The sequence below is a fragment of the Pantherophis guttatus genome, chromosome 8 (genome assembly GCF_059756535.1).
Source record: "Pantherophis guttatus breed Tessera chromosome 8, ASM5975653v1, whole genome shotgun sequence".
Classification (NCBI taxonomy): domain Eukaryota; kingdom Metazoa; phylum Chordata; class Lepidosauria; order Squamata; family Colubridae; genus Pantherophis; species Pantherophis guttatus.
The window spans coordinates 52,712,909-52,720,796 of NC_142070.1; positions in this window are offsets into that span (position 1 = coordinate 52,712,909).

Here is a 7,888-nt window from a genome sequence, read left to right on the forward strand (position 1 = left end):
TCAGGTCAAAGGAAAAGGAACTGTTTATGTTGAAGAGCTTGATGCATTCATTCCTGATGTTTATTACATACCAACAGCAACCAGTAATTTGCTTAGTCAGTTCACTTGTCTAGAATGTTAAAGTTCCAAGTTCACCACCTTGAAAAAGCAAGTTACATAGTTAAAGATGGAGATATTGTTGCTGAAACCATATTAATTGGTGGTGTTTATTACTTAAAGCCAAAGCCTAAAACGCAAACACAGGCAAGTATGCAAACTCCAAAAGGGGAGAGCACAGGCCCAGAGAGAGATGCTCCAGTGAGAGATCCTGTTGCTATTCCAAAGGCTCCTAAAGCCAACAAAAACATGGGATTAATAAATGCCCTGACATCTGGTAGCAGAGGATGGTTTGAAAAAGAATAAAGTTCACGTAGTTCTGGTTCTGGCTCGTGCATTTCTGATTCAGAGACAGATGATATGATGCAATGCAGGTTGAAATGGACAGTCTAAAGAAACTTAAAGTATTTACACCTGCAAAACCTCCAGCAAACAAAAAAGTCATTGGCACTCGATGGGTCTACAGAATCAAAAAGAAACCAAATGGTGAGTCACTGTACAAAGCCAGATTTATAGCTCAGGGTTTCGCTCAACGTTATCCTGAGGACTACACAAATACTTACTCACCGACAGTCAGAACTGAGAGTGTAAAAATTGCTTTAGCAACTGCAACTATCCTTGGTTTAGAAGTTTTCCAGTTTGATGTTGACACCGCTTATCTACATGCAGACCTAGACGAAGAGATCTACGTGAGAAGTCCTCCAGGATTCCGACAGCAAGAAGGGGATACCTGGTTCCTAAACAAAAGTCTTTATGGTCTGAAACAATCTGGTTTAATGTGGTATTTATGTCTTACTGACAAACTAAATTCAATGAGCTTTATTAAGTCCGAAACTGATGAGTGCGTGTTCACAAAAAGATCTAACAATGCATATGAGATAGTTCTTGTTTATGTTGATGATATTGTTTATATTGGTCCAAATAAGCAAATGAGTGAAATTTTTGCCAAAGCTTTGCAGAGATACTTCACATTGAAATCATTAGGTCACATTAGCACTTATTTAGGTGTTCAGATTGAAAAGACACAGAAGGGGTTTAGTCTTTCACAAGAAGATAAAATTGAACAAAGGGAAGAGTGTGTGAAGCAAGTGAAGGAATGTGGGTGGATACGGAAACACGTAGCTTACTGATAAGAATTCTTGGCAAGGTACGGAAAGTCAGATAGTCCAGAAATAATGAGCGCAGCTGGTAAATAAAATAACGGTGACATTCCCCTTCTTTGCCAGTTGAGCGAATATCAGTACATCATCAAATAAGGCACATCTTCTTGCGCAGATACTCATGTTGAGCTGCTGGCAAATGATCCGGCAAATACCACCTCAGGCTGGCCCCATAGTGGGGGGGGAATGGAGATTTTGCAATATCCTTCCACGGCCACCAAGCCATACCACACCTACCAAGCTACGCCCACAGAACCGGTAGTTAAAAAAAATTGGATTTCACCACTGGTCTGCACTCAAAGAGCCATTTGGACCCGTTTCCCACAGAAAAAAACACTGGGAGCCACAAAACCTGGGTGCCTGCGGCCAATTCGATGTCACTCACTCCCAGTCACATGAACCCTTAGCCATGCCTACCCAGCCGGTCATTAGCGCAGAGAACCAGGAACCACAAAACCCTTTTCTCTCTCTCCCCCCCCCCCCGTATCTATGTCTCTCTCTCTTCCCTTCTCCCTGTATCTCTCTTTCTCTCCCTCCCCCCACTATCTCTCTTCCTATCTTCTCCTCTCCCCCTCTCTATATCTGTCTCTCTCCCCTATCTCCCCCACCCCCTTCTGTATCTCTCTCCTGCTCTCGGTATCTCTATGTCTCTTCCCCTCTCTCTGTATTTCTCTCCCTTCTCCCTATTTTTTCCCTCTCCCTCTCTATCTTCCCTTCTCTCTCCCCCCTTTCTGTCTCTCTCCCCTCCCTCTCTCCCCTCTCTGTATCTCTCTCCCTCTATCTTCCCCTCTCCCCCTCTCTATATCTGTCTCTCTACCTCCACCTCTCTGTACTCTGTGTCTGTCTCGATGTCTCTGTGTGTGTGTGTGCATCCCCTCCCTCTGTATCTCTATGTCTCTCTCTCTCCCTCTCCCTATCTTCCCCTCTCCCCCCTCTGTATCTCTCTCTTTCTCTCATGTCTCTGTATGTGTGTGTATCTCTATATCTCTCTCTGTATCTGTGTCTCTTCTCACTCTCTCGGAAAGCCCAGCGAGCTCTCTTTGCGGCTCTTCGCTACTGCTTTTCTTTCTTCTTTTTGGAAATCCGGGCTGGCTGAGGAATGAGTACGAACGGCAGCGGAGGCTTCCCTTCGGGTGACTCTCCTCCTCCTTTCGCGACCCCCTGGCTGGCTGTGGCAGGGCCAGGAGCGTGCGCACGAGCGAGGAGATCCTCCTTAAGAGAGCCGGCAGGCTCGGCCAAAGAGCAGCAAAGGCGCGTGCAGGATGGGTGGCTGCTCGCTTGAGGAGGGTCTACCCGCTCGTGCGCACACTCCCGGCCCTGCCACAGCCCGCCAGGGGGTCGCGAGAGGAGGAGGAGAAGGGAAGCCTCCGCTGTGCTTCGCGCTCGTTCCTTAGCCAGCCCGGATTTCCAAAAAGAAGACAGAAAAGCAGTAGCTAAGAGCCCCAAGGAGAGCTCGCCTGCTTGGCCCAGCTTCGGCTTTCCTGACCCCCGGGATGGGCGTGCGAGATTCGGCGGGGCCATCTCCCTTTTCTTGCTGCTCTGAAAGCCACAGCTGGGCGCTGCGGGCCCGTCCCCCTTTCCGTTGTCCCCTCCTCCCGGTTCCCATTCCCACCCCGCCAGCCCTCGTGTTAGCGGGGCCAGCGTCGGTCCCGGCCGGGTCGGGCCAGTGTCTCGCGGCGGAGAGCAGGTTGCGCATTTCTCCAAGCAACCGAGGCACGCCCAGCATCAACTAGGGCCGGAAGAAGGTCCAGGAAGAGTGAGGCGCCGGAAAATCAGCCCCGGCTGCTTTTCCACACCCCACCGTCGCCTTTACCTTCTCAGGCCAGGCAAGGAGTGACTGGTAGGGGAGAGCGAGGGGCAGGGCCAACCAGTGATGGGACAGGGAGCCGCAGCAGAGGGCCCAAAGAGCCGCGGATTGCCCACACCCGGCGTAAGGATAAAGGAATTATACAGATCTGGAGAAAAGGCAAGGAGTCCATTTCATTGCCAGATGATTTGATTTTTCCAATCTGTGACAGGAAGTGCAAACTAGATAAAAGAGGACAGACAAAAGAATAACATTTTCACTCATGTCTGAAGCACACATGCGAAATGTTAAAATCTTATTTTTGAAGGATATCAGGCACCACACATTTTTTCACATTATACATGTCTTCATGGCTATCGTTATGTAATACATATTCCTTGTGTGGTGGACTTCACCATTTCCTTTGTCGAACTACTTCATGATTGGGATATTTTTCTATTGGAGTCTGCCTTGTAAACTTAAGATATTGTTCAATTGCATTTTGAGTCAATAGGAAACAAGTTTTGACATCCTTCAAGTGTCTGAAAAGTAGTCTTATGTTCCTATTCTCATATTTTTCCAAGGCTAAACATGCCTAGTCATCTCAGTCTATTTTCATAAAATTTAATTTCTAATCTAGATTCTGGATTTTTCTTCCCTTAATTCTCCATATCTTTCATAAAATGTTATGCCCCAAATTGGAACACTACTTGTTGTGGAGCTCTGACTGAAGGAGAATATATTGGAACTCCTAATTCAGCCATGGAGTCTAAAATTACATATGTTGTGCTGAATTGCTGATTCATATATGCCTTGCAGTCAGTTACAGTACCATCCAGCCCAATTTGCTAATTGGAATGTCATGGGGCTCTTTGTCAAATACTTTGCTGAAATCCAACTATACTATGTCCACAATGTTCTCCTGATTGAATAAGGAAAATACCTATTCAGAAATTGAAATAAGATTAGTTTTCAATGTTCTTACATACTTTATTAATTTTTCCAAGTTTAAAATCAACATAAGACAAAAACATTGATTATACATAAAAACAAAAACCATACATTCCCCTCCCTCCCTCCCCCATTCATAACACTAAACATACAAACGGTATCACTTTTGTGGACTGGAGCCCCTATCTGTAAATAACTAGGGATATGTGAGAACCAGAGTCCCTTGGGAGTTGGGCGGCATAGAAATGTGACTAAATAAATAAATAAATAAATAAACTGAAGCTAGCAAGACCAGAAACAGTGGACAAGAAAGAAGACCATTGTCAATACTCTGAGCAAATGCCTTGAATACCCAAGACTGAAGAAAAAGGGGGAGCAGTTTATTATTGCATATGATTGGCAAGAGATACAGGGATTCTGGAGTTGAATAAATACGTTTAGATTCAGCTGCAGTTGTTAATATTTGGTAATACACAAGCTGTTTTCTCATATATAATGAAAACAATTTGAACTTTTTTCATTCAATATTTTACAACCAAGCTCATGAGATCAAGATCTTATTCTTAAATATCAATTTATTGCAATGCTCTGGCAAGGTGTACAATATACAAAATACAGTGGCATTAAACGGCAATGAAATAAAAACTTAAACATATGCAAAATTAATCAAATAGAAATGAAGGTTATTTTTTTGGTATGTGTGTGTGTATACATACACACATAAACATTTGCTGACTTCCAGATAAGGCCTCAGAATTCTAAAGTGTAATATTGGAAGCCAAAGAAGAGGTGCCTTCCTTGGCTTCACAATTGAAAAAAATACACAAGAAGTCATAGTTTAAATTTTGCTAATGGTTTAAGTTATGGACACATTATGTAATTTGGGGATATCTCAATCAATGCAATAGATATATCCATGAAATGTTGGACTTCAGATGGTCTTACCCTTTTTTCCACTTTCTTAGCCAGTGATTTCTGAGGTATAAACTTATTAATTCATGAATCTTTTTCATCCCTATTAAAAAACTGTATCCAAGCCATTTTAGTTTTTAACAAAATGTTCAGTGTATTTTGGAAACATCTCAATTTAAGGTATATCAGTATTTCTAAACAGTTAATTATTAATTGATTTTTCTGAAATTTATTAATCATTCTATTCATTAGTATTTCCATTCTTAGGAACTACAATGAAATCATCAGTTTTTCCTTGAATTACATGAGCTGGTTGACCAACATCACAATCAAATGTAATAAATGTTACAGTATTTCCTGGTCTGAATTTAGAGAAGTAATTGTTTAGCTTTACCTATTTTCAAAATAATATTTCTAAACTGTTCAGATGCACAGAAAGTAGAATTTCTGCATTTTGTAACTGCAGAAAAATTGAATGGATTGCTATTCATCATTTAAAGTCAACTGTCTAACATAAATATTATGGCAAACACTATGTTTTAATATTCAGAATTGTTCATCCTAGATTTTGTAGTTTGCAGCAATAAACTACATATTATGTTAAAAAGAGGTGATCACCTTGACCAACTATATGAAACTAGAGAATTCAACTGTATTTTTAAAGGGTGCAAATCAGCAAGTTGAGGAACTACTTCTCATGTGGCCATGATTTAAACCATGATTTTTGAGTAACTCATAATTGGATGGATTCATAGATATTTATAGCCATAAACAATGGTTTAAAATCAGAATGTCCGGTTTGCATTATATTAAACCAAACTAAAGCAATATTACAGTTTAATACAATGGGTAAACATTAGAGTCCCAATATAAAGATATTTTCTTTTTTAAATTCACATTTTTCTCATTTTTTCATTCTCTGTCATTCTCTTTCTCTTTCACCTCTTATTTTATATGGTTGTTCTAAAAGACAAGCAGAGACAGAGAAAGAAGTATCTAAAGACCATTGTTTCTCTAATACCTTTCTGGTCCAAAATGTAAAACTCTCATTCATTTAACTTTTATAGTAAGTTCACAATACATCACCCCCATATCTATGCATTCCAGAATTTTCAATATGATTGTTCTATTATTTATTGAGATTTTATTTTGGGCAATAACATGGTGTCAACTCAGTGTGGATGGCAAAATTCTCTGGAGACCTTTCAGGGCTTTCCTTCCATGATTTCTAAGAGTTCTTTGGTTACCAGTTTTAATTCCCTTTACCTAGAATCAGGGTGGATTTGGTTTAAATCGAGTTGATTTAAATCATGATTTAAATCACTAGTAAAAAGGCTTGATTTAAATCAACTCGATTTAAATCATAATTTTTAAAGAGCAACTGTCATCTCTGCTACTCCTTTGACCCACTTGACTCACCGATAGTCCCAGTGTTGCAGAATTTACAGCCTCATGCTACATAACTAAGCTCCATTTCATGCTGAATAAACTAAATCATTTATGTATCTTAAATAGAAAACTATCTTACGATAGATTTTTACCCCAAAAGTTTTTTATTAAAATAAATTCGATAAAAATCAAAAAAAATCTGATTTAAATCAAAAAAATCGGGTTTAAATAAAAAAAAATCGGATTTTTTTGATTTTTTTAAAAAAATCATTGATTTTTATCCACCCTGCCTAGAATGAAAAAAGTAGTTTAATTCTCTATTTGCCTCTGCCCATTCAGAAATGTTTCACATTTGAAAAAGACAAGATGTGGAAAGAATTAAACATATAGGAAACAAAAGGTAAAAAGAAAAAGTTCTGATGCTTGTATGTCCCAACATTACTCTATATTTTTCAGTGACTGGGTTGAGCAAAAACTTTTTGCTTAACTTTCTAAAACAACTTTCTAACTTTCTAAAACAAAACTGAATACACAATATTATGATCTAGCAAGCTGTGCAAGTTCAGGAATTGAGATGGTTGGTTTGATAAATTGCAGTTAAAAGGAGGAATGAAAGAGTATGATTGTTCCAAAGGCGCTTTTTCAAGAGACAACTAGACTTTCGTGTTTTTCTTTGAAGACATTTTGCTTCTCATCCAAGAAGCTTCTTCAGCTCTGGATAAGACGCGAAACATCTTCAAAGAAAAATCAGAAAGTCCAGTTGCTTCTTGACAAAGCACCTTTGGAACAACCATGACCTGGATGACTGAGGATCTCCATAGATAGGATAGGATAGGATAGGATAGGATAGGATAGGATAATAGAATAGAATAGAATAGAATAGAATAGAATAGAATAGAATAGAATAGAATAGAATAGAATAGAATAGAATAGAATTTTTTATTGGCCAAGTGTGATTGGTCACACAAGGAATTTGTCTTGGTGCACATGCTCTCAGTGTACATAAAAGAAAAGAGTATGATGCACTGATATATACACACACAATCTTGTGTTGTCAGAAAAAGAACCAACAAATATGGGAACTTGGTACTTGTTAGTCTCTATGGTATAATATAAACATTATCTCAATAAAAAAATTACACAGCTCTGAGTTAACTGTGTATCACTGTTAGTGAGAGTGTATGTTCCTGCATAATTCATCTGCAAAAACTTAAATAACAGCAAACCTTTCCATCAGGACTAGAGAATTTCAGATACAATGTTGCTGAACCTATCAGCATTCCTCACAATTGAGCATGCTGACTTGGGCTTCTAGAAGCTATACATTTAAAACACTGGGGATGGACACAGACATCCCACTCATTCTCCTTCCTAGCCTTAAAATGCTCAGGATTAATTGTGGCTCTTTCTAGGCCATACAGCATATACTGTCTGCATACTGTATGTGCAAGTGCAGATTGTTGAGGAAGACCCATAGACTTATATGTATTTATGGTGAAAAGAGAATAGGAAAGCCAGAAAATTTAAAAATCATTATAAATTATGAGACTATGGCAACTATGGAGATAAACTTATTTCAACTAACTTTGTTACA